Raw genomic sequence first — 27,786 nt, 5'->3', positions numbered from 1 at the left:
ATCTATAAGCTGCATTGGCTCAGTTTGCATCCTAAAGTTCCAACTGGATTGGCAGACATACCTTGTTGATTCACAGAGATGGAAGGAAAACTTCTATTTAGAACCTTTCTGTGTGGGCATTTGTCAGATCTTAATCATATGTTCTCTCTGCCTATTTTTCCCCCCCTCCTTGAGGGGAGCTTTACATCTCCACTTACTGAACTAAATTTGAGGGCAGAATTTGACTTTCCTTTGCTGTTACCACCAAATGCCTCCGTATCTTTAATAGACACTTGAGAATGTGATTATCTGCACACCTTTTGGCAGTTCAATAACACAGATATGTCCTCACTTGTACAGCCACAAGCACCTAGAAAAAAAAATCAGTTCTTTAGCCGAGTTAGTCACCTGGGACTTTGGGACACGTCTAAACTGTGAACTTCGCTTGAGGCTACTGTTTTTCTGCTCCACTTTGTTGTTGTTTTTATCTTTAGTTGACAACTTGATAAACACCGAGAGTCAGAGTTATAGGCAATTTGCCTACTTTTATGGATTATTGTAGGAGAGCCAGTTTGGTCTAGTGGGTAAGGCATCAGGTTAGAAAACAAGAGGCTGCGTTCAAGTCCCATGAAAAGCCAGCTGGGTGACTTTAGGCCAGTCTCTCTCTCTCTCTCTCTCTCTCTCTCTGTGCCCAACCTACCTCACAGGATTGTTGTGGGGAAAATAGGAGAAGAAAGGGGTGTTCGATATGTTCGCCACCTTGAATTATTTATAAACATAATAAATGTGGGATGCAAATAAATAAAATAAATAAATAAATAATAAAAACAAACTAAGTCATTTTTTCTGGTGTCATCCTGCTGGTTTAATAGTCGAGTTAGTTCTTGAGAAATTTTGTTACACACAGGAATATATACTATTTTTAAAGTCTGACTTAAGTTAGCGATAACAGGAAGATATTCTGCACTCAAAATTGTACAAGGTTCACAACATTTTTTGAGCCTGGGTGAATGAGAAAAATCTGAATTAGCACTCATTTGCTGAAAGAGTATGGCTGTACTGCTTTAAAATATTTAATTAATTGATTTAATTAATCAAGGTTGACTCAGCCTTCCATCCTTTCTAAGGTAGGTAAAATGGGGACCCAGATTGTGGGGGCAATAAGCTGACTTTGTATAAATATACAAAAGTATGAAGGCTATTGCTTAACGCATTGTAAGCCGCCCTGAGTCTCAGGAGAAGGGCGGCATATAAATCAAATTAAAAAAAAAAAAAACTAATGGAGAATGTTCTGATAATCATATAGCTTTACAAGTTTTCTTAGAATAGGGATTTACTGTTTCAGAGCCAGTGACAAATAATATCCAACCAGCTATTGATCCATAATGATCCAACCAGCTATTCTAGTACTAATGATACTGACTGACAATAGCTCCCCAGGTTTTCAAGGAGGGCTTATTTTGACTTGAACTGTGGAAAGTTATACCTGGAACTTCTTCAAATCTATCACCGACTAATAGCCTGTCACTTACTGAATCTCCTCTAACTCACTGTTATTCCTATACTGCCATTTCTTTCTCTTTCTGCAAAAACAGCCTGGTATTGAGCCATATGCACTCTGAACTGGAACAGCCATCAAACAATTTTGCTGTAAGTTCTGGCGTGCAGTCTTCTTGAGCTCCATTTTCGCTGGCAGAGGCACTGCTGGCTGGTCCTTGCCATTTCCAGGGCGGCCCCACGGGCCTGATCTAAGCACCCTGTGGGACAGATTTGGCCCCCAGGCCTTGAGTCTGACACCCCTGTCTTAAATAATTCAAGAACTTTCATAGAATAATAGTCTGCTGTGTCCACCATGTGTCAAGAGAAAGAGCCACTGAAAGCCTCAGTATTACTAGGTCATTTATTTGTGAGTCAGATTGAAGCCAATACTTTAAAATGCAGTTTTAAAGCTACCGTATGTCTCCTTTCTTAAAGAGTTTAATTCAAAACCAATTAAGCAAAATTTGGAAAGTTTGGAAAGTTAAACTAAAAAACATTAAAAGCTTCCTGCTCCAAAATCCAAAATTTCAAATCTAGTAGAGATAGTTCAAAGCACTATTTGCCTTAGGCTTAAACCCAGTAGCATAGGTTAGTTCATTCCAATATAGGCAGATGGTAGATGGAAATTAAGTTATAATTCACAATCGGATAATTAACTCATTTTCTTTCCTCAATAAGCAATATACAATAGGCTAGAAGCAACATGTATCATTCATAAATAAAACAAAGGATGGCGGTCAGGAGGAAAACACACATACAGTCCTCTCTAGAAACTGTCTTGTAATATTGACTTCTAGCAGCATAAGAAGTTATCATAGAATAGAGGACTAACAACACCCCAGCATGATAACGGCAGCTTCTCATAATAAACATCCCCCAAGAAAGATATTTAATAACATAATGCATTATCAATTCATAATTTAAACATAGAAGTAAAGAGTAATAAACATGGAATATTTCTTATTGCAAAAAAAGTATATTAACGAGGTACACATTTTTTTATTTTATACATTTTCTGAAGATTTCAGGAGAAATATTATGAGAGGAATCATATATGGATAGGGGGTAGATTAGCAATAAAATGAAACAAAATCACAGGTTGGTGGGCGTGATGAACTCAGAACAAGGTATTCTCCTGACTCATTTGATATGATACTAGCTTAATTGTGAGATCATTAAAAACACTTGGCAAAAACAAATGAGCAATCAAAAATTTTGATCTATGCAAGTCTTTGGCTGAAGAGAACTCTTCCTGCAGTCTGACCAACTGCCACTGCAAGCTTGAAATGCGTGATGGGGGGTCTCCCTCATAACTCATTTGCTTGGAAAAAAAATAATCTCTTATTTAAAATATTGAATCCCAAATAAAGCAAATCTAGTAATCAAACTATTTTTAAAGTCTTCTCCCAAGGTTATTTTAGAAATGAAAGTGAAAGGTAAGAAGAGAGATAGATATAGTTCAGTATGATAAAGTAAACTTAAATTTTAAAAATCATTCTGCTCGGAATGCTATACTGTATTACAAATCTGGAATAGATATACAAACCCAGGCTTTGTTGGCTTCAGCTCAAGAAGTATGTTATAGAAAAGAACAATTGGCAAAGACAAATGGTTAACATGTAAAGACTTGCTAGCAAAGGAAAATGGGGAGCTTAAGATGAAATTGAGAAAACAATTGACCTCAGAGGGATCTGGTTTTCAACGATTCTCATATGCACAATTAAGATTTAATACAGATTAAGAAGTACCAGCAATAGAGTAAGATAAAAATAGAATTAAAAATACTTTTAATCGTTGTTGGAAATGTGAAAAACTTGAATGGACATTTGATCATACATGATGGACTTGTGAAAAAGTGAAAAGATATTGCATACAAATACATGGTGATGCAGAGTTTTAAAAAATTAACATTCAGAGGAAATTGGAACTTTTGTAATTAAGATTTAGGGACATCCATGTAAAAAAATTATGGAGAATTGGTTTTATATGGCCAAAGACGGAAGATTACAGAAACGCTTATAATGGAGGAATAGATTGTGAAGAGGGCTGAGTTTGGGAAATCTTTATAAAACATTGAAAATGGATAAAAAAAGTAACTGCTAATTTTTGAGATTTATTGATTAAAAGCTTTGTTTATGGGAAGAATGCAACTATAATATGCAATATGGGAAGGTGGAGATTGCTATGTTTATAATTGGAAGAGGACAACTCACTGTGGCCTACTCACCATAGGACAATTCAACAAATTGGTAGAGCCTTGGTAGTACAGGGGTTTAAGGCACCCTGATATTAAGCTGATTAAGACCAGCTGCCTGCAATTACTGCAGGGTTCGAATCTCGCCAAGGCTCAAGGTTGACTCAGCCTTCCATCCTTTCTAAGGTAGGTAAATTGAGGACCCAGTTGTGGGGGCAATAAGCTGACTTTGTATAAATATACAAAAGGATGAAGGCTATTGCTGAGCACATTGTAAGCCGCCCTGAGTCTTCGGAGAAGGGCGGCATATAAATCAAATTAAAAAAAAATAAAATAAAAAAATACAAAAGTTAAATTAATTTCGAGAGAATTGTGGCCAATAATAATAAAATAAAGACAATCCAGAAATACAAGGATTACAATAATTTTGAGGAAAATATGGTAATCAATAATAAAAGTAACTGAATGAAATGATTAATACAGCATTGAATTGTCCTGTGGAAACTTGTCCCTTGACAAGGGAGTTGTCCTACCTAGACCCACCTAAGTCACTTCTTTAGATATTTTTTTCTTGCTATTTTGTTAACTTCATTTCTTCTCTTACCCTTTCATAATCTTAATCTTTTTCTATTTTTCTTCTATATTTCTGTAGTTTTAAAAATCTTTCTAGAATCATTTTTAATAACAAATTGCTCAAAAAAGATATAGTTGAGTTAATCTACATCTAAACATTTAACAACGTGTACTTATCTATTCTTCTTTTCCCACCAAATTTTAAAATGATATATATGTGTCTAAATGTGCTCACAAAGGACCAGCCCTAATCAAAACAAATATTTTAAAAGTATAACCCTGAACAGAAGCGAATATGGCTCTTAATGCTAAAGAACAAAACCAAAAAATAAAGCAGCAGGGGCATGCTCCTGAATGGGAAAGAAATGTTTAAACAGCTATTTTCAAATAACTACAGAAAACAAAAGATACATAAAATCTCAATCTGCACTGACCTACGTAGGAAATTCCCTCTCATCCTTGTAAAAATAAAGACCCTCATTGAACTTTTCACTTATGAGATTTTTCATGTGTATGCACGGCCAAAAATATCTTGGAGGCCCTTCCATGTTGTTACATGCTTTACAGCAGTTGGCTGGGTTTCAGAGGTCCTGCACAGATGCAGTTGGTGAAAGGTTTTTGAATACTTTCAGACAAGAAGTAGGAATGCAAATGTGTATTTATATAAAATTTCTGGTCATGCTCTGTTGCTGCTATGTATAATAACAAAACTTTGCCTTATGTGAAAAGCCAGATTCGCGTACTCATTATGTAGGAAGAGTCATACCAAAGTAATTTTTTCTCAAGCCTCAACACATTTGTTTTGAAAAAGCCTCTATGAATTCGCAAAAATGTCTGATTAAGCACTTTCTAATCTGATCACAGCAGTGTCTAAGCATTGCTGTAATTCTGTTATGTATCCACCAAGTCTGATACATAGCGTAAGAGCCAAGAATCCTAAGATTCCAAAATTATTTTAAAACAGCTACTTTCCCAATTACTGCACCTTAATGAAGAGACCTTACCATTTGATTACAGGACTCCCAGGAATCATAGCATAAACTCAGCAAGACAGGTAACAATTAATTTAACCTTATTTGCTGTTGGTCAGTGAGATATTTTTGCCCCCTTGATAACAAATTATGTTCTACTAATTAGCTCCAGAATGATGTTATTCCATACTCCATTTTGTAGGTGTAGGGATGTAGTTGGTATACCAACTCAATGCCCATGTATTCCCCCCCCCCCTTCCCACACACTTCACATCATAAAGATAAGGACTACTAGAGGCTTTAATATTTGCTGGGGTGGGGATGGGAGGATAAGTTAACTGGACTTGGATTTCTATTTCCAAAGAGAACATTTCTCCTATACTCCAGGGTTGGGAAAGTCACTGTATTCTATGACTTCTAAAACGCCAGGGATAGCAGGACTGCATATTTAACAGGCTCATAACATTTCTAAGAAACTGACTGGAGAAGCCTCAGAAGTTTTTGTGAGGGAGAAAAGGAAAATCAGGGAAAGCACCCTAATTTCTGGAGAAACAAAACTATGACAAATGCTAAGTTGAATTTAGAACTGGATTTGTAAACTTGGATTTCTTGGCAATGTGGCGTTTAATGTATATAGATGGTTATTTCAAAGAAATGCAACACTTTTTTTCCTTCTCCTCAATCATGTCTGATTCTTGGAGACTGCTTGGACAAGTCCCTGTGGTTTTCTTGGCAAGTTTTCTTCAGTGTTTTTGCCATTGCTTCCTTCCTAGGGCTGGGAGAAAGTGACTAGAGCTTAAGGTCACCCCACTGGAGCTAGAACTCACAGTCTCCCTGTTTCTAGCTCAATGCCTTTAACCACGATATCAAACTGATACACTGATATTGTACAAAATATACCAAAACTGGCACACCAATACAGATGGCTATTTTATAGAGGTGCAACGTACTTTTTCAAAATTACCGAATTAAAAAAGGTCACTACTGTGCCACTATGCTTGTTGCAACAAGCACTATTTAGAGTTTTATAAGCTTCTTATATAATTGTACATTCTTTCATTGGCTGAAGTTCAGTACTTGCCATTTCTAATTTGCAAAATGATAGTATACAAAATCTTCATGAAGTTTCCAAGGGTGCTGCAGGTGAGGCACGGCAGATACCTCTACAACTCAAACTCTTGCACATAAGGAAAAAACCAAAGTGCTCTAATTTACTGCAATCAGATTGTCATAGCTATGTAAACTTGAAGCTAAAACTGGGAATAGTTTAAAATGGGAGTTCACAAAGACAGGAATGGCACGATTGCAGCTATCCTCAGTAAACAGCACACATTTGCCAGTGCTGTGGGGGAGTGATGAGATCACATCCCATGCAGATATTCTCTGCACCAATAACTTGGATAGTAATCTACTGCTGGGTAAGAATTCTGATCCATATCTCTATAGCAAATTGCTTCAACTTGGTACTATTTTAAATCCTGCTATAACATTTCTATGGGATTTAGGGGTAGGACATTCCAAAACACTGAATTTGTTCCTATTCATTCATTCTCTTAAAGACTTGCTTATACCACATGTTTAGGTCATTTTCTTGCTGCTGCTGCATGATACTTGTATTTCAGCTTCAGCTCTTGCTTCCTTCAATGATAGCGACTCATCCAGGACCTGAAACAGCAAATATTCCCAAACCATGACGCTATCAACTCAAGCTTGACAATTAGCATGAGGTTCTTATGGTGGGATGTGGTTTGCATCAGAAACAAAACTCATGTTCCACTTTTGACCTATCTGTCTGTAGAACTTTCCTCCAGAAGTCTAATGGATCAACAAGATGCTTTCTGTTGAATCTATGATGAGTATTAAAGTTCTTTTTAGCAAGCCAAAGGTTTTCCTTATAACTTTCTTATCCCATTCTTTTCTGATAGCAGAGTCACGAATATTTTTTCCACCCAAGGCAAGAGAGACCAGATCCCTGAATTCTGTTCCAGGATTGTAATTTCCTAAACTATTTAATGCTGCATTATTGGGGGAGATTTTGATAGTATAGTCATTCTTGGCAATATTCTCCACCTGTAGTTATATAAAACACTGAATACTGTTCCAATTTGGGAGAGAACTTGTGTATGCTAAATTACAGAGGAATGTTACAATGCAACTTTCAACCTTCTGTCTCTTTTATGTGTTGGAATACAATTCCTGTACACCCTAGCCAATATAGCCACAAAGGCAGGTATAATTAGGAAAATTGCAACACACCTAAAAGTTATGAGATTGGGAAGGATAATCTCATCGTATGTGGGAAACTGCTCATCCATCTTTCCTCTGATACCATATTTCTGTAGTTAATTAGAGAATTTGTCTTTCAGACACTGCCAGGTTAATCACTGGAAAAGGCCTGCTATGATTCCCAGGGAAGCTATATTATATGTTAAAAGCCGAAGAACTGAAGCTAGTAGCAATTTTCTCAATGTCAGTTTTTACCTATTGCTTTGTATCAGCTAGAACACTGCAATTTAGCCATAATAGGTTGCTTGAACTATTCCAATAATTGTTTCTTTATAATGTTATCACAACACAAATGTTGGCCAAATAGAAAATGGAAATATTGATAACATTATTCTGTAAGTACCACATAACAGAAAGGCAATTTTGTTTCCATAGTGTATCATTTCTTTGGTGTCTACTTTGATGGCAACTGGGATGCCAATCAGTGGTGAAACCTGAACCGGTTTGCTGGCTGTACATGCACACTGTGGGCCAAGTGCACGCTGTGCACGTACATGCACAAATCTTGGGAACCTTTTAAAAAACTCTTTAAAAGCATTTTTTTACTACCGGTTTGGACAAATAGGTAGTGAAAAAATGCTTTTTAAAAGTTTTTAAAAAGGCTCAGACGATCACAGCTGTGCCAAGCGATCGTCCGAGACTTTTTAAAAACTTAAAAAAAAAAAAAAAGTTCCGACGATCAGCTGAGTGACACATGATCGTCGGAACTTTTTTTTGGTTTTTTTTTTACTTTTTAAAGCATTTTTAACTACTGGTTCCGGAGAATCGGTAGTAAAAAAAATGCTTAAAAAGTAAAAAAAAAAAAGTTCCGATGATCGCGCATACCTCAGATGATCGTCGGAACTTTTTTACATTTTTTACTGCTGGCTCGGGTGAACCAGCCCGAACCGGTAGCATTTCACCCCTGATGCCAATTCCCTTTGCAGTTGGTGGCAGCTCTTCGCTATTTTACTTAGAACATTATGGGAAGAGTTAAAAATAAAAAGTGGTTGACGATTATTGAGTTATTCCTGTGGATTTTATAACATTAATTTACTACTTTTCGCATTAAATTATTCATAATGGTGTGTGAAAAAGGAAAGGGGTAAAATGCTAAAATAAAAATGTGTTACTTCTAAGGTCCAAGGCAGATGTTAAAGATGATTGAGAAGTACTGCTTTCTATTACACCAAATCAGTTTCCATATCAAATCTCTATTACAGTCACATTTTTATATGTGATTATCCATATCCAGCCTGCTTAATTTAAATTATCCACTGAAACTGGGGATAGAGTAAAGCGATAAGCTTCATTATTTGATTAACATACAGCTGGTATTCACTTGCCCGAAGAAGGACACAAAGCTGTGCCCTTTCTACTGGATAATTGCCCATAGATATAAACACATTTGATTGAGGGCTTTCAGTAGTTTCCATTTTGAGTAATAAACAAGGAACAGGTTTATAAATTCAGAACTGGAAGAGACTAAAGATCTTGATTTTTAGGATTTCCTGTCATCAATTAATCATTCAATAGATCAGTTTAACTTTCTCTCCTCTTCTTGTTCCCTGAACCCCCTTGAGTTTCCTTTGAGACCAACTAGTAGCAGGTACAGTATCTGAAAGGAAGGAGGAAGGGTCAACTGTCTGCCCTTGACCAACTGTAATGCCCAGATTTCCTTTAAAGGCTATCCACCTCATCAACCCTCCTGGATGAGAGCTAGCAAACTTACCAATCAACCCCATGGTAGACAATAACCTATCATGATGGAAGGGTTCTCACTGACAACCTATATGGCCACATTTCCTCAGATTATAGATTAAAGGTTTTTGGGTCACTACACACCAAAACCAACATGATTTCAAAAGGATTTTAGAAGAGGAAGGGAACTGTATAGTATAATTTACATTTGACAGAGAAATGCATGTGCTTATAGGCCATAGCATGTTGGACTCAACTAGTTCTTACACTCTGCAATGAATCCTTATTATGAGAATGACTTAGCTTTCAGATTCCTGGAAGGGTGGCTATTAAATAATATTTAAGCCTTTAATTATATTTTAGAGTAGAGAACACATTATTGTGCTTTTGTAGTTAAAGGTCTGTCAACATTTCCATTTTAAACACTAATTTTTAAGGGGTTTATAATTTGGTTATAAAAATCCATTCTAGGCTAGAACCTGGCATACAGAAGCTCAGCCCAGGAGGTTTTTCTTTATTATCCAATTTGGATTAAACTAGTTTAGCCATTTTTAAATTATAGGCATGTTAAAAAATAAATGGTTGCTGGCTTCAGATGACTTTTCAAATTATTATTTAAAAATTAGCATATATTCCCACTTACAATAGAATTGCTTTTGAGTTAAATTTAAAGGGGAAAATGTTTAATAGAGTCATAGTCCACTTTCTATGGTTAAAAAAAAATCTTTGAAAGCAGATTAGATTTTAAGAATTCATTACATGTGCATTTCAATTTCTAAAACCACAAATAATTAAAACAAAAATACTGTATGCCAAATAAAGTAGCAGCAGCTAAAAGCTTAATATAGTGTGCTTCTCACTAATTAAATAACCTGATTAATGTAAAATCCTTTCGAAGATCACCAAAGAATGTGAGGAGTGTTTTCCAAATCACTAAAAAGGCCCTGTATCTCACAGCTCTAAATGCAGGATCATCTATCTCATCTGCTGATCATCTATCTCACGTCACAGCGTCGTCACGTGACTTTTTTCCTCTTCGCTAAATTGGGTGTAGCCAGTCCATGGGCCGTGAGTTTGACAGCCCTGATCTATCCCAAAGGTGCTTTTTCAAAAGGCCACTGGACTTTCTTTGTTTTTTCTTGAAGATGTTTTGCTTCTAAATTCTAAAGAAGCTTCTTGGATGAGCTTCTGAAGAATAGAATAGAATAGAATTCTTTATTGGCCAAGTGTGATTGGACACACAAGGAATTTGTCTTGGTGCAATATGGTCTCAGTGTACATAAAAGAAAAGATACATTCGTTGAGAATCATAAGGTGAAACACTTAATGATAGTCATAGGGAACAAATAAGCAATCAAATCATATTAGGGAACAGTCAATATAAATCAAAGTTTCCTTGGATGAGAAGTGAAATGTCTTCAAGGAAAAACAAAGGAAGTCCAGTTGCCTCTTGAAAAAGAACCTTTGGGACAACCATTACCTAGATGACTGAGAATCTCCATAGACATACTGATCAATTTACTGATTTTAAAGCGTCGATCATAAAAGGAAGCCTTATAATAAATCCAGCCTCATATTACTTAATATCCCAACAACGAGCAAAGCTTGACTGATCTGGTAAAAAAAAACAGGCAAGGTCAAATCTGATTAGGAACTGAACAGGAAATCATCAAGGAATCCCAGGGTTGCAGACTAGAATGATGATAAAACATTCCAGAGTAACATAATGGCAAATCACTTCTATCTTCTTTTTCTTTTACTACTTCGGGTGTTGATTGAGATACAAAGCTTGAGTTCTTGCATTTCTGGTGGCCTGAACCATTGTTATTTGCTGCTGTTGTAGTGTGTCTTTGATATCTCCATCTTCTTCTGGGTCAGCCTCATGTTCTTTGGCCTTCACCTCTTTTAGTATATGCTGTGTACAGTATAGAATCCCAAGACATTCTCTCCTTATTCTACATCACCTCTGCACTATTTAAAAAAAACAGCATAAATGTGACCATGTAGACATCAGGAAGATGTTACCTTGTTATAGCCCACTAGATGTTACTGAATGTTATCTCTTATTATTGATTTTGTTGTTAAATGCTGCTGGGAAATGTGATTTAACAACACTGGCAAAGTTACATAGTATGCATACATGATTTAGGGTTCAATTTGTAAGAGCTAGGCTTCTGCAGTTTCTAAGTTGCAGATGTTGCTTTCACAGTAACGGGCTGAAATAGATTTAAATGGTTTTCTTTCTTTGTGCATCAGAACTGTCTAAATTGTGGTATGAAAACCTAGTGAACAAAGAAATAGTGAAATCAACTGATATATTCGGCTTTGTCAACCCACAAAAGTTATTAGTTACAAAAATAAATAATTTAAAAATTCCACATGAATCTCCCTATATGAACTACTGGATACAAGCATTTCTGAATCCAAATTAACATTTGTTTCAATTAAAACATATGAATCTTTTAAATCACCTGAAAATATTTCTTTCAGGCATGCAGGTATTTACTATACAAGCTTAGTCTCTACTGACAAGGAAGGATACTGAGCTATATAGATACCGAAGATGTTATTTATGCATCAGATCTATATCTATACTGACTGATCTAATCAACACCAATATATGCTGATTTACATACTTTAGCAAAATAGAATTTTAACAAAATTGTAGAGATTACTGTATCATCTAACATAATAAAAACCACTGAAGCCAGCAGATACAAATACTTAATCCCTGAGATGTAAAAAAAGATCTATGCTAATGTTTAGATAAACAACAAAGGAGAAATGAAATCAGTTTAACAAACTACTGTGTTGTTCAATCTTTTTGGAATTACTTGGAAAACTGTACTCCTGTCTATAAAAACTGAACAACTGGGGACAGTGTTGAACAATAATGCTGACCCTTCAGGGGATGACATCCCAGCAATATCAACTAAGGCAAAAGTGAAAAATGGACTTCATAAAAAGGGAGGCATGAAAGAATTGACATTTTCTTTAAACATGAATTAAAGGCACCCACTGGGAAAGAACGTGCATCTCCCTAAAGCCCTGTCTATCTTTCCCAAGAGAATCTGCCTCAAGTGTAAGGAACACACACCTGGCACTGGGAAGTCTTTCTCTCAAATACAATAAATGCATTTGTTATACCATACACTTCCTTTTTAGCTCCCCCCCCCCCGAGCAACGCATTTTAAAATAGAAAGAAGCACACTTTCTTCTAGAGTTATTTAATCATTTTTTGCGTTATTTATTCATTTGCAGCAGATATTCACAGGACGGAAGCATTCACTGGATATATGTTTTTCAGACAACAATCTGAAAGTAAGTTGTTTCTGTGTCACAATCAACTTTCCATGGCCACCAACGTATCAAAGCACTTACAGGAAGGGGGGAAAAAAATCCCATTTCTGTGTTTGAATGCAGCAATACGCAAAATAAGGCCTTCCCTGCAACCTTTTGATTTGCTAGTATGAAGTCAAAAGCAGCAAGAACAGCTTGTGACTTAAAAGGTTCTGGGGTGGGGGTGGGGAAAGAGGCACCTCCCAAGGCCACCTTTTCTTTTTAATACAAGTGCTTGTTGACCAAAGTAATCCATACAGGTTTGCATTATATCAGCTATAAAATACACCTTAGAGTCATGCCATGTTTAGCCAATCACAGAAGCCATTTGCTGGATTGTATATTACCAAAGAATAGAGATTTAAGGGATAATGGTTATAGTGGCAGAGCATACAAAGCAATAAACAACTTGCCAGGTTGGTTAAATGCCAAGTGGAGCTGAGGCTTCAGCGCCATAAACATTATTCCTATTATATGACAAGATAAGATGATATAGTAATGTCCAAAAAAGTGGGGGGGGAGATATTTTGTAGTCCGGTTCAGGTTCTGAGCTTTTGATTTCTTGGTTGTTCTACAGATGACAACACACTTAAGACCAGCGGCTTAAGGGCGAATAAATTGTCCAAGGGATAGGTTTAAAAAGCAGACAATTGTTTGAGGAAATGGTGGACATAAAAGTAGTCATGCGATCAGCATCTGAGTGATGATTTGTGGTAAGTGTTAAAAAGTGAAATATTCCAAGACCCCCTGCCCCCCTTTGGTGGCTGTATAATGCCTCTTACCTTGCAACTAGTATTATGGTACCACTCATAAAAAAGTATCTCTACCTGGCAACTGCACAGGGTAAAGCAGAGAAATTACAGCCTTCTACTTCAAGTACTTTACAATGCTATCTATAACAGTGGCCCCAGACCTATTGGGCACCAATGACCAGTTCAGTGGAGAGTTTTTTCTACAGAATGGAGAGGGCGTGCTTTCATGTGCTGCCTGCATCCTGCGGATGGGGCTTCATTTGTTTGCACGGATCAGTTTTTGGCATGCCGTGACCTGGGGCCGGTCCACGAACCGGGGCTTGGGGACCCTTGATCTACAATGTTGTATGCTTGGATTTTAATAAAGTAGGTAAAAAAAGGAAAGGAATGTATAATATTAACTGTTTAATTTGAGGCAGCAAAGTAAAGACCAAGTTGCATCCTTTAACTAAGATTTTTAGCATGGAAAGACAGGCTGGCTTATGTTATAATCATACTCAGAATCACCTGCCAAATCTGATGCAGAATTCTAAAGTTCTGCCTGTGTTGCTTCCATTCAAAGAAAATGACCACCATACTAACAGGGGTTGAGTTTCTCCAGTTTGGATTTGCACTGTTGGCATAGATGCTGTATAAATTCCTTCCAATGTGAACAGATATGACAACCATAATACCATCTTGCAAAGGCTCCAAGCATGCTAGAAATTGTGCATTCAATGATGGTTGTTTAAAGCAGTGAACTCATCACTGATGTTTTTGAACAAAAATCAGAATTAACTTTCTTTAGCCATATCTTTGCCATGGTAAGCCATATCCTACCCTAATGATGCCCTTGAAGTGATGTCCCGGTGCCTGGAGGCTGTACGGATCTGGATGGGGAGGAACAGACTCAGGCTCAACCCATCCAAGACCGAGTGGCTATGGTTTCCGACATCCCAATATAGTCAGTTGGTGCCATCACTGACTATTGGGGGCGAGTCGTTGGCCCCCACAGAGAGGGCTTGCAACCTGGGGGTCCTCCTGGACTCACAGCTGTCTTTAGAAGAGCACTTGATGGCTGTGGCCGGGAGGGCGTTTTATCAGGTTCGCCTGATTCGCCAGTTGCGTCCCTTTCTGGATCGGGACTCGTTAAATACAGTCACTCATGCCCTCGTCACTTCCCGCCTGGATTACTGCAATGCTCTCTACATGGGGCTCCCCTTGAGGAGCACCCGGAGGCTCCAGCTGGTCCAGAATGCGGCCGCGCAGGTGGTTATGGGAGCAACGGGGCGCTCCCATGTGACCCCCCCTCCTGTGCGAGCTGCACTGGCTCCCGGTGGTCTTCCGGGTACGCTTCAAGGTTTTGGTTACCACCTTTAGAGCACTCCATGTCTTAGGACCGGGGTATCTACGAGACCGCCTTCTGCCACCAGTAGCCTCTCACCGACCAGTACGCTCCCATAGAGAGGGGCTCCTCAGGGTGCCGTCGGCCAAATAATGTCGACTGGTGGCCCCCAGGGGGAGAGCCTTCTCTGTGGGGGCACCCGCCATCTGGAACGAGCTCCCCCCAGAGATATGGAGGATCCCGGACCTGCGCGCTTTCCGCCGTGCCATCAAAACATTTCTTTTCCAGCAGGCCGGCCTGGCCTAACCTCTCTTTTAAACTGTTTTTTAAAATTTTTAAAATTTTAAATTTTAAATTTGTCTCATGAATTTGGGGTGTTTTAAATTTAGTTTTCCAGGCCAATTATTTAATTGTATTTTAATGGTTTTTTAACATTTGTATTATATGTATTTTATTTGGCTGTTCACCGCCCTGAGTCCTTCGGGAGTAGGGTGGTATACAAATTCAATAAATAATAATAATAATAATAATAATAATAATAATAATAATAATAATAATAATAATAATAATAATAGCTTGTTGTGGGTCATATAACCAAGTATTCCTGGTCTAATGAGAAGATTCCATCATTTATGTTTTGGTCAATGACTTTCTGTTTTAAGGACACTACTAAACTTTATAATTCACATTCAGCTCTACAGAAAGTCTGTTTTATTATGTAGAGCATTTTAAATAGTTTTAGGAAATTATGTTGAATAATCACTAGAGAGGTTCAGCATGTTTGCCAAATTGACTATTTGGATCCATTTAACTTGACACTTTCAGTCAAAACAAAGGATTGTTTTTTTCTTCTTAGTAGAAATTGTATGATGCTGTACTTGCTGTTATAATAGATGACTTTTGTTGTCTTTGTTGTTGTTAGTTGTGAAGTCGTGTCTGACCCATTGTGACCCCATGGACAACGTTCCTTCAGGCCTTCCTGTCCTCTACCATCCTCTGGAGTCCATTTAAGATCACACCAACTGCTTCAGTGACTCTATCCAGCCACCTCATTCTCTGTCGTCCCGTTCTTCTTTTGCCCTCAATCTTTCCCATCATTAGATTCTTCTCCAGTGAGTCCTTCCTTCTCATCAGGTGGCCAAAGTATTTGAGTTTCATCTTCAGGATCTGGCCTTCTAAAGAGCAGTCAGGGTTTATCTTGTCTAGGAATGACCAGTTTGTTTGCCTTGCAGTCCAAGGGACTCACAGGAGACTTCCCCAGCACCATAGTTCAAAGGCCTCGATTCTTTGGTGCTCAGTCATTCTTATGGTCCAACTTTCACAGCCATACATTGCAACTGGGAAAACCATAACCTTGACTATATGCACTTTTGTTGGTAGGGTAATGTCTCTGCTTTTTAGAATGCTGTCTAGATTTGCCATAGCTTTCCTCCCCAGGAGCAAGCGTCTTTTAATTTCTTGGCTGTAGTCCCCATCTGCAGTGATCTTGGAGCCCAGGAAAATAAATCTGTCACTACCTCCATTTCTTCCCTATTTGCCAGGAATTGAGAGGGCTGGATGCCATGATCTTAGTTTTCTTAATGTTGAGTTTCAAGCCAACGTTTGCACTCTCCTTCATCCGCATCAAGAGGCTCTTTAGTTCCTCTTCACTTTCTGCCATTAGAGTGGTATCATCTGCATATCTGAAGTTGTTGATATTTCTCCCAGCAATCTTAATTCGAACTTTTGATTCATCTAGCCCCGCTTTCTCATGATGTGCTCTGCATATAAATTAAACGGCAGGGTGACAGTATACAGCCTTGCCAGACTCCTTTCCCAATTTTGAACCAATCAGTGGTTCCATGTCCAGTTCTTACTGTTGCTTCTTGACCCGCATATAGGCTTCTCAAGAGACAAAGAAAATGGTCTGGTACTCCCATCTCTTTAAGAACTTGTCACAATTTGTTTGATCCACACAATCAAAGGATTTAGCATAGTCAATGAAGCAGAAGTAGATGTTTTTCTGGAACTCCCTAGCTTTCTCCATGATTCAACTTATGTTGGCAATTTGATCTCTAGTTCCTCTGCCTCTTCAAAATCCTGCCTGTACTTCTGGTAGTTATCGATCCACATGCTGATGGAGCCTAGCTTGTAGGATTTTAAGCATAACTTTACTAGCATGTGAAATGAGTGCAATGGTGCGATAGTTTGAACATTCTTTGGCATTGCCTTTCTTTGGAATTGGAATGTAAACTGATCTTTTCCAATCCTGTGGCCACTGTTGAGTTTTCCAAATTTGTTGGCATATTGAATATAGCACTTTTACTACATCATCTTTTAAGACTTGGAATAGCTCAGATGGAATACTGTCATCTCCACTAGCTTTGTTGTTGCTCAGATTTTCTAAGGCCCATTTGACTTCACATTCTAGGATGTCTGGTTTGAGGTCAGTGACCACCCCATCGTGGCTATCAGGGATGTTACGCTCATTCTTGTATAGTTCTTCTGCGTAATTTTTCCTCCTCTTCTTAATCTCTTCTGCCTCTGTTAGGTCCCTGCCATTTTGGTCCTTTATCATGCCTTTATCTTTGCATAAAATGTTCCCTTGATATCTCTAATTTTCTTGAAGAGATCTGGAATTCTGCATTCAATTGGGTGTATCTTTCTCTTTCTCCCTTGCCTTTCGCTTCCCTTCTTTCCTCAGCTATTTGCAAAGCTTCCTCAGACAGCCATTTTGCTTTCTTGCATTTCTTTTTCTTTGGGATGGTTTTAGTTGCTACCTCTTGTACAATGTTGCGAACCTCTGTCCATAGTTCTTCAGGCACTCTGTCTATCAGATCTAATTCCTTAAATCTATTTGTCACCTCTATTGTATATTCATCAGGGATATGATTTAGTTCATACATGAGTGGCCTAGTGCTTTTCCCTACTTTCTTCAATTTAAGCCTAAATTTTGCAACACGAAGCTCGTGATCTGAGCCACAGTCAACTCCTGGTCTTGTTTTTACTGACTGTATAGAGCTTCTCCATCTTTGACTGCAGAGCATATAGTTAATCTGATTTCTGTGTTGATCATCTAGTGATGTCCATGTGTAGAGTCGTCTCTTGGGTTGTTGGAAAAGAGTGTTTGCTATGACCATCGTATTATCTTGACAAAATTCTATCAGCCTGCGCCCTGCTTCATTTTGTACTCCAAGGTCAAACTTTCCTGTTACTCTGGTTATCTTTTGGTTTCCTACTTTAGCATTCCAATCCCCCATGATGATAAGGACATCATTTTTTGGTGTTAATTCTATAAGGTGCTGTAGGGCTTCATAGAACCGGTCAATTTCATCCTCTTCTGCACCAGTGGTTGGGGCATAGACTTGGATTACTGTGACATTGAACGGTTCCTTGGATTCGAACTGAGATCATTCTGTCACTTTGGGGATTGTATACCCGTATTGCTTTTCCTACTCCTTTATTGATTATGAAGGCTACTCCATTTCTTCTGAGGGATTCTTGCCCGCAGTAGTATATCTGATGGTCATCTGAATTAAATTCACCCATTCCTGTCCATTTTAGTTTGCTGATTCCTAAGATGTCGATGTTCAGTCTTGTCATCTCTTGTTTGATCATGTCCAACTTGCCTTGATTCATGGATCTTACATTCCAGGTTCCTATGGAGAAAAAATCTTTACATCATCGGACTTTCCTTTCACCACCAGATGCATCCACAGCTGAGCGTCTTTCGGCTTTGGCCCAGTCGCTTCACTCTTTCTGGCGCCTACTAGTACTAGCCCTCTGCTCTTCCCCAGTAGCATATTGGACACCTTCCAACCTGAGGGGCTCATCTTCCAGCATCATATCTTTTTTCCTTTTGGTACTGTCCATGGGGTTTTCATGGCAAAAATACTGGAGTGGGTTGCCATTTCCTTGCCTTGTTTTGTTGTCTAAGCACATGCAAATTACGATCTGCTTTACAAGCTACAAAAATGATGAACAATAAATACCATTAGTCTTTTATGGTTGGAATATTCAGGTCAGAAACAAAACTTACCCACTGAACTGAATTGCTGTGTTAAATTCAATATATAAAAGTAATTTGTATAAAGAAATCCACCCACCCAGAAAACTGTCTGGACACACATTAGGTAGTCCTCAACTTACAATTACAAGTTGGGACCAGAATTTCCATTACTAAGCAAGGCCATTATTAAGAGAGTTGTGCCTGATTTTATGGCTTTTTTTGCTATGGTTGTTAAGTAAATCACTGCAGTTGTAAAATGAATCATGAGGTTATTAAGTGAATCTGGCTTCCCCCATTGACTTTGCTTGTTGGAAGCTGGCTAGGAAAGTTGCAAATGGCAACCACATGACCCCCCCAAGACATTGCAACTGTTGTAAATACTTGGATTTTTATTGTGTGGCTGTGGGGATATTGTGATGTTTGTAAGTGTGAGGACCAGTTACAAGTCAAGGACTACTTGTATTGATGTCTCTTGTTTCTTGCAATAACCAAGCAAACTATTTTATTTATTTATATCCCACCTTTATTATTTTCATAGACAACTCAAAGTGATGAACATACCTAATATTCCTTCCTCCTCCTATTTTACCCACAACAACAACCCTGTGAGGTGGGTTGGGCCGAGAGAGAGAGAATGACTGGTCCCAAATCATCCAGCTGGCTTTAATGCCTAAGGTGGGACTAGAACTCATGAACTCTTGGTTTCTAGCTTAGGGCCCTAACCAGTAGACCAAACTGGCTCTCTCATTAATTTATATTGAAGTTTGTCAATATGCAACTGAGAGGCTCTGTAGAACTTACACATTATAAGAACTAGGGTAGAAATGAATGGATAAGCAATTTTCCTGAAACAAAAATCCCTCCTCATCATCTGTACTTCATAATACTATCCTGGAAGTTAAAATTACAGTGGCAACAGCTTTAAATCAAACTATAAGGAAAAAATTTTCCAGCTGTCAGTTCACAATACTGTAACTTCTAAAGGTGGTATATGGAGTCACCTTCTTTAGAAATCTTGATGGTACAGCTGGTATATCGATCTGAGTAACTAAAATAGAGAGTGTACTATTTCAGGCAGGAACTTCTGGATTCATTCCAACACAATTCTACTATCTTTAGTGTGAAAGTTTTAGATCCTGACAAATCTCAGAGAGAAAATGGGTATTGCTTCAATAAATACTTTTTCCACATTCAAGGCAACTTTTTTATTTTAAAAAATAGCTATTTTTATATTAGTATGGTAACTGGCATGTTCTACTTGTTCATAAGAATTAAAGCATCTAAAACTACTCAACCACAAAGTTCACTGGCCAATCACAATCTAAATCTTCTTCACCAGCTTGTTATAAGATGTATGTACTAAAATCATGTAAACTGGACTCTCTAGAAGGTTTGAATTTCTCCCCCTTAATGTAGAAAAGCAAATATACCTCAGCAGGCATAATTCATCACTATTAGAATTCAAGTGGTAACAGTATATCCAAATGCCGGAATATGTACACAATTTCTACTGAAACTACTTCACAAATGGAATTTTGTCCAAATTATCCAAGTTGGACAAAACTTGGTACAAAGAGTTTACATTCTAGCTATCTCCAACCTGACACCCTCCAGGTTATTGACTTTAATTCCCAGAATTCCCTAGATAGCAAGCAAGATCGTTCTGGGAAATTAAAGTATACCAAGATGTGTATTAAGAAGTATCGATCAAAACTGGGAACATTATTTGAATAAACAATTCTAGTGGATTGACATCTAGTGATTTAGCGCTAACGAAGTTCACATTGCGCAGTTCATCTACTATATGTGCATTCGTCTCCCTGACTTTGCTGCCAAACAATCACCTCCAGATTGAATTACAGGTAGTCCTTGATTTACGATTGTTCATTCAGCGACTGTCTGAAATTATGATGGTGCTGAACGATGAGAGTTGGGACCCAGGCCTCAGGTTATAGCTGTTACAGTGCCCCTGTGTTCATGTGATCAAAATTTAGGCGCTTTAGGACAGCATGCCTGACCTTATCACTTCAGATGCGCTGCAACTCCCCCACCCATCTATAGTTCCCCACCCATCTCAGGTATCCACCTGCCAACCATTGTGTACAAAATAGACATAGCGCTGGAGGACTTGCTCAGCTCCCTTGCTACTTCTCCCCATCCCCCCACACCTGCAAGAGTTGGACCTTCTCCCTGCCCCACCATGCCCAGTAGGCCTGAGCTCTTTCCCTATTCCTTTCCCTTCCTTTTTTCTGAAGCTGCTGAAAAACCTTTCTAGCCTTTAGGATGACTATCTTTTGCTAGCTTTTGGGCTGTAAAATAACATTTTTAGCCTTCAGACCAATCACCTTAAGCATGCTCAGATACCATCAGCTAGGAATCTACATTTGGTGGGTCCCAGGAGACATGTCTTTTCTTTAGTGCTAGCCTTATGGAATATCCTCTCTACCCCTCAAATTAGATTGGTCACATCCCTTTTGATATTCCAAAAGGCCTTCAAGATTTGGTTATGTGACTAGGCCTGGAGCTCCCACAGAACTGGAGAGTTGTCTAGATGGCTCCGTTGTTGAGGGGGTGATTTTTTATTATTCACTTATGATTGTATTTTGAGGTTTTAGGATATTTATTACTATGGTTTTCATATTTGTATTTGTGTTTTTATATTTTTGGTTTTATCTATTGTTGTGTGCTGCCCAGAATGCAGGATCATCAAAACAACCACTGATAGCTAGGAGTGCAGTGATACCTGTTTGCTAACCACATTGTGAATTAGAAAAATCCAGGGGGATATTATCTTTTTTAAAAAAACCATTGTATCTTCCCAGTTGCTATTCATAACCTACTCTTTTCTACTTGCTAATACAACACTGTATGGAAAATCAGTCTGAAATACTTTCACTAAATTAAAAGATTATGTTAGAAAAGGCTGTCATGTACATATTTATATAGCTGCCCATCTCACCAAAGGTGATTTTGATTTTGGCAGGAATGTATGTGTGTGGGGGGAAACTTTAGACTGTTAAAGAAACATTTTCTCAATTTTTTCTTTGCTTGTAATTGTCCAGTTGTCTGACTATGCAGTTGTTGACCTGTAATTTCCTTCTCCTGAAAGAACGTTACTCCACAGAAAGCAGTTTTGTAACTTTTTTCATATTTTAATAGAAGAAACTGCATAAATGTAACTCATGAGTGCCTACTGATTGAGCCACAGAAAGCCTCGAATCTCGAATCTCTCTTTTATGAGAAACATTCTTGTTGAGCAACTACTTGGAAACCAGGTGGAAGAAGGAATCTGGAGAGGAATGGAAAGAAGTGTCACCTGTCCTCTTAGAAAAGAAAATAGATTAATGACATTCAGTGGATTTTTTTAAAAAAAGAAGTATATGCAGCCCATTCAGCTGTGTCACACCAAGCTTACTGCTGGGAAGTGATCATGTACAGAATCCAAAAATAACAGTCATTGAAGACCTAGCAACGAAAAAACATGTTTATAGGTCCATTAAAAGTCCAATAGCTTGAATTACAGGATAGAATGGAAAGCAGTTTCACCTAATTCAATTTCAGTCTATCACCTCCCTAACTGAAATAGCACTTTTCAAAAAACAATATAATGGAAGGAATTGGGAATGCCACTGATATATACAAATACTCTTGTGTAACATTCCAGAGGCACTGAGATACCAAATGACTTATTTTAACACCAGCTTTCAAGACTGAAGAGCAAAAACTTGCCAGCCTTCTTTTCAGTTTCCATTTCAACTTTATTTTACTTGCTGTTACATTTTGTATGTATTATGCTGGTTTGTATATAATGCTATACACTAACATACCAAGCTATGCATAACGTAAACAGAGGTAAAATAGAATATGTATTTATCTGTTTGATTTTTTTAAGAAAATCAAAATTGTTTATTGTATGAATCCTTTAATGTTCTACCAGTAAATAATGATATCTTTAAAAAACAACCAAACAACCAAATGTATTATCGCAGTGATTATTGGAAATGAATGAGCAGTGATCAGGCTAGTTCCTGAATCTATATTGTAAATTACTGAATATTAAGACAATTTTACACTTTTCTTAAACACCATATAAATCATACAAAGTTTTTAGCAATAAGCAATGGAACACATATAATGATGCAAATCAAAAGAATGAAAACATTATTTAACATAAATGCCATACTCAGAAGCAATAATCAAGAACTATCCACACAGAACCCTCAATAGCCAACTAAGTTTAAAAAGTATGAAAAATATTTAAAATAAAATTTAATAAAAAGACAGTAGATTTTGAGACTTCTAGCAGGGTTATGCCAACCAAGGTCTCAGGCCCTCCTTTTTTTTTTTGTACATATACAAAAGGAGTGAAAGGGAAGAAGGGAGAAAAAAAGGATTCTAAAAGTTCATTAACGCTACAAACCGATGGGTTGCCTATCATGATAATACTATGGTTGCTGGGCAACCATATGTAATATTTACTATAGATAAAATTGAATTGTGATGAAAATCAAAAGACAACTGGAGTACCAAAACCTGATTGAAAGGTTTCACTTTAAAAAAGAATAGTGTCTGCTTAACTGTATGTTAAGAGTGTACATGCATTAACAGTTCATTTTCAAGTGATCCATGCCTGAACTGAAAATGCAGGTTCTATATGCTTTGATTTGTATGAGGGTGAAACACAGTTCTGAGCCGAAATGAAGAAAGACATATTGCGATTCTTCATGTGTTATCTTATGGATCTTGGACTCTAACCCAAGTTTCTTTTTTCCAATGAACTCCAATGTATTTATTTATTTGTTTGTTTCTTTATAACCCACTTTTATTATTTTTACAAATAACTCGAAGTGGCAAACATATATCATGTTTCCCCGAAAATAAGACCCTGTCTTATATTTTTTTGAACCCTGAAAGAAGCGCTTGGCCTTATTGCCATGCGCTCAAAAGCCTGATTGGGTTTATTATCAGGGAATGTCCAATTTTGGGGGGGGGGGGGAAACAGGGTATATTCAAACACACCTTCTTTCTCCTATTTTCCCCACAACGACGACCCTCTGAGGTGAGTTGGACTGTGAGAGGGACTGGCCCAAGGTCACCCAGCTGGCTTTCATGGCTATTTTCAGAGATTTCAACTTGTTTTTTGAGTCATGACTTGTTTCAGCAAAGGCTTATCATTATATTTTCCCCTGGCCTATTTCTGGTTTTTGTGCTCAACCTGTTTCTTGTGGTACTAACAAAGGAAATGAAGAAAGCGAACAAGAAATCGACTGAAAAAGCTGTGTTTACGTTGCTCATCTGCAAAACTCAATAAATATTTATGAACAATATTTATTGTTCAATAAATATAAATAAATAAAATCAATCTCATCTTAGCATTATGAACAAATATAGCCAAACAGAGCTATGTACATTTTTGTTTAGGAGTTCCCAAACTGCAAAAATAAAACAAAACAAAATTATAGCATCAAGATGACGGCGTAAGGCAGAATCAGTCCCCTTCCTTGTACGGCCGTATTTTATAAAAGACCACATTGATGAATCAAATGAAATTATTTCCAGCTTTAAATCATTACTATATACAAAAGGATGAAGGCTATTGGTTAGCACATTGTAAGCCGCCCTGAGTCTCCGGAGAAGGGCGGCATATAAATCAAAAATTTAAAAAAAATTAAAAAAAATTAAAAAAAAAATACTAGATTTCTGAGCCACACCATACTTTTGAAAAATAGTAAATTAATTTCCAAATAAAGGAAATAAAAAGGATAAATTGCTTCAGAATGGCTTTCCTTCAGCTTTTCTTTCACTAATAATACGGGAAAAATGAAGGGATCTTCAGTACAGATAAGAGTTTGTCACTGGACCTTTGTTCTGAAATACTTCTATTATATTTGCAAATCATATTTCAAAGGGAAAAACACATCTGCAAATACTAAGGGATATGTGGTAGTCATATGTTAGTGGTCATTATCTTCCTGTCATTTCAATAATTTTATGTCCTTGACATGCACAGACTTATACAAACTTATAGCTATTCATCTCCAATACATGATAAATCCATGATACATGAAAGGATAGACTGGAAATACATCTGCTAGATACAGCAACCTAATTATTTGTTAACAGGATCTTATAGGAGAGCATCATGACTCTAAGCATAGCATATTATTGATACATATATATTTAAAGAAGGGAAAGGACACACGGGTCCTTTAGATTAATTCAAAAGCTATCTCTAAGAGCTCAGTTCAGACAGATAAGAGATACTATCGCTTTCCCTGAAGTCTGCTGCCTGGGAGGGAGGGAGAAAGTGTCCATAAGAAATACAACACTTGATTCAATATTGCTTAAATGCAATCTCCACAATTTCAATTACCCCTGAGGAAATACAGCCCTTAATAAATTAAAAAGATTGCCCATCTCTTCCTTAAAGACTTCTTATTAACATTATTATGGAATTAGCATCTCTAGGGACCTATATCTACACAAGTTTATGTCACACTAGGTTTATTATCCTTTGGGGTGGTGGAAGAGTCTTGACTATAATAACCGCAATACAGACTCATTGTATGGTCCTACGGAGGCCTTTAAAAAGGGTCTGGGCAACTATCTATTTGGTTTGCCATAACTGTGAATTAATGCATCAAGTAAGGGATTAGATTAGATCTCTTCCAACATTGTGGATAATTTCATACAATGTGTGCAAAAAAGAAATATTACGCCTTCAACATTTTACATGAGCCAGATTTACTAGTATATGGAATATCTTTTTAATGCTACATTTTTTATCTCTAGTGATCAACACTGGGTACTAGGTACTTCCATAATTGAGCCAGGAAAGAAAAACAACAACCATACAACCACCAATTCATATTTAAAAGTAAGTCATTCAGCAACAGTTATCAACATCTATCCCATTTTCTTTACTTTGTTCCTAAAGTCCCTGTTCCCTGGCCAATCTTCCTCTTCAGTCTTTCATTTAACATTCTAAGTCATAACACACATATAACGAAGTATTAAAAAGGAAAAATATTACAACAGGAGTGTGAAGTGAAAAGAAACAAACTTCAGATAGCTAATTAAAATTATTCAGTTCAAATATCAAAATCTGCTGCCGATTATATAGAATGGCGCAGAAAGACTGAAAATGGTAACTAACTAATCCAGCATGATAAAATATAGTTAATGTCGATAACAAAATAGCCAATCTATGAAAATGTTGAAGTGTGCTGCTCTAATACCTTCTTTATCACCAGCCCCCAAAAATGGATCCTAATAAAAGGTTCACCAGACAATTTTAAGCAAGAAATTGTTTCAAATTTGGACGAACAGGTCATCTAGATCTCTTTAATTTGGTGGCAATTGTTCTGATCCTCTATAGAGGTCTTTACCTTGCTCTGACCACCTATATGGAAAGTATCTCTTTGCATTCAACAAGGAACTTCAGGGCCTTACAAATATAGCATAACATCAGCTGTTCCACCTTGCAAGCTATCCAGATTGATGGATGCTAATTCAGGAGTAAGTTTCACTGATTTAAATGGATATGTACAGATAGCAGCTTACAGAATTGCTTTGTCATTTCACTTTTACATAATAATAACTGAATTATGCATCTCATTACAAAACCTGATACACTCACATATGGGCATCTTTTCAGGTTAAGCGTTAATTAAGCACTTCAGCTAAGCACGCACAGAGACAATTCTTTTGCACTCCATCGACTTATGTCTATCTGTTTAATGACAGTTCAAAGTTACGACTTTGGAAAAAGTCATGTATGATCTGTACTTGCATGATAACCATTGCACCAGCCCCGCAGTCATATGATCACAATTTGGTGCTTGGCAAAGGGCTCGCATCTATGACAGGCTGCAGCAGCAGCAGCATCAGGTGGCAATAATTTGCAACTTCTGCCAAGTTCTAGCAAAAAACGGCCACACGGGAAGCCATGGCGATTTGTGTAACAACCGCCATAAAAATTGTTGTAAAACCAAGTCTGACTTGACCTATGACCAGAACGACTTATGATGGAAATTACAGTCCGAATTGTGGTCATAAATTTTATTTTTTATATACAGATAGTCCTCGACTTACGACTGAAATTGAGCCCAACATTTCTGTAGCTAAGTGAAACATTTGTTAAGTGAATTTTGCCCCATTTTACGACCTTTCTGGCCACAGTTGTTAAATGAATCACGACAGTTGTTAAGTTAGTACTGTGGTTGTTAAGTGAATCTGGCTTCCCCATTGACTTTGCTTGTAAGAAGGTCACAAAAGGGGATCACATGACCCTGGGACACTGCAACACTGCAATAAATCTGAACCAGTTGCCAAGCATCTGAATTTTGATCACATGACCATGGGGATGCTGCAGTGGTGGCAAATGTGAAAAATGGTCATAAGTCACTTTTTTCAGTGGCGTTATAACATTGAATGGTCACTAAATGAACTGTTACAAGTCAAGGTCTACCTGTACATATTGCAGTGTGAATCTCAGTGTACTACTTGTCCATCTGAAGCCATTTAATGGCAAAGATTATTTCCATGGCTAGTACAGACCTTCACTCATACACCCAGAATGTAAACAAGGCTTATTTATTTGTGTCTCCATTTGAAAATAAATGTGTTCATCCAGGAGCAAATGTCAACTTATTTTTCTTAAACTATTAAAATACTGCTTTTAAAAGTAAATAGGCTAATATTTAAAAGATTATGCCAAAGTGCATCTTTGTACAGATTATATGCCTAGGTGCTTTTATTTTTTTTATTCTGTTTTTCTCCTTGTGTTTTTTAAATATATAGTATGCTATTATAAAAGGAAAATTTAATAAATGTTGCTATGGAACAATATGCACTTTTTAAAAATAGGTTTAAAGACATTCTAAGCTTTTCCTGAGAAATAAATATATGTTTGGGGGGGGGGGGGGAAACCAAGAAATGTTATTAAATCATACTACGCTATCAGATTATATTATCTAGATATTAGGTATAAAGTTTCCTCCCTCTATATTTTGTGATTACTTCTGGATGTGACATACAAGAAGAGAGAAAATACCAGCAAAACGCCAGGCATACCAGGCAAATTTCATTACTTCGGGGCTCTTGCACTTGCTCATAACTTGGATTTACACACTGCAAATCTTCCGATCTGATTACCCCCA

General features: G+C 37.4%; 1 protein-coding gene and 1 long non-coding RNA gene across 4 annotated transcripts in view; one reads left to right on the top strand and one right to left on the bottom strand.

Moving 5' to 3' along the window:
• Positions 1–27,786, bottom strand: part of LOC117662657 (cyclic AMP-dependent transcription factor ATF-7) — a 116,595-nt gene that overhangs the window by 48,360 nt on the left and 40,449 nt on the right. The window lies entirely within an intron of this gene.
• On the top strand, positions 2,760–13,274 carry LOC117662658 (uncharacterized). Its single transcript, XR_004590479.3, has 3 exons — positions 2,760–2,954; positions 12,484–12,543; positions 13,139–13,274. It is a non-coding gene; the product is annotated as an uncharacterized LOC117662658 (long non-coding RNA).

The sequence above is a fragment of the Pantherophis guttatus genome, chromosome 2 (assembly GCF_059756535.1).
Source record: "Pantherophis guttatus breed Tessera chromosome 2, ASM5975653v1, whole genome shotgun sequence".
NCBI classification, from domain to species: Eukaryota; Metazoa; Chordata; class Lepidosauria; order Squamata; family Colubridae; genus Pantherophis; species Pantherophis guttatus.
The sequence above is the reverse complement of the archived record's forward strand: the minus strand, read 5'-3'. Positions and strand labels throughout refer to the sequence as shown.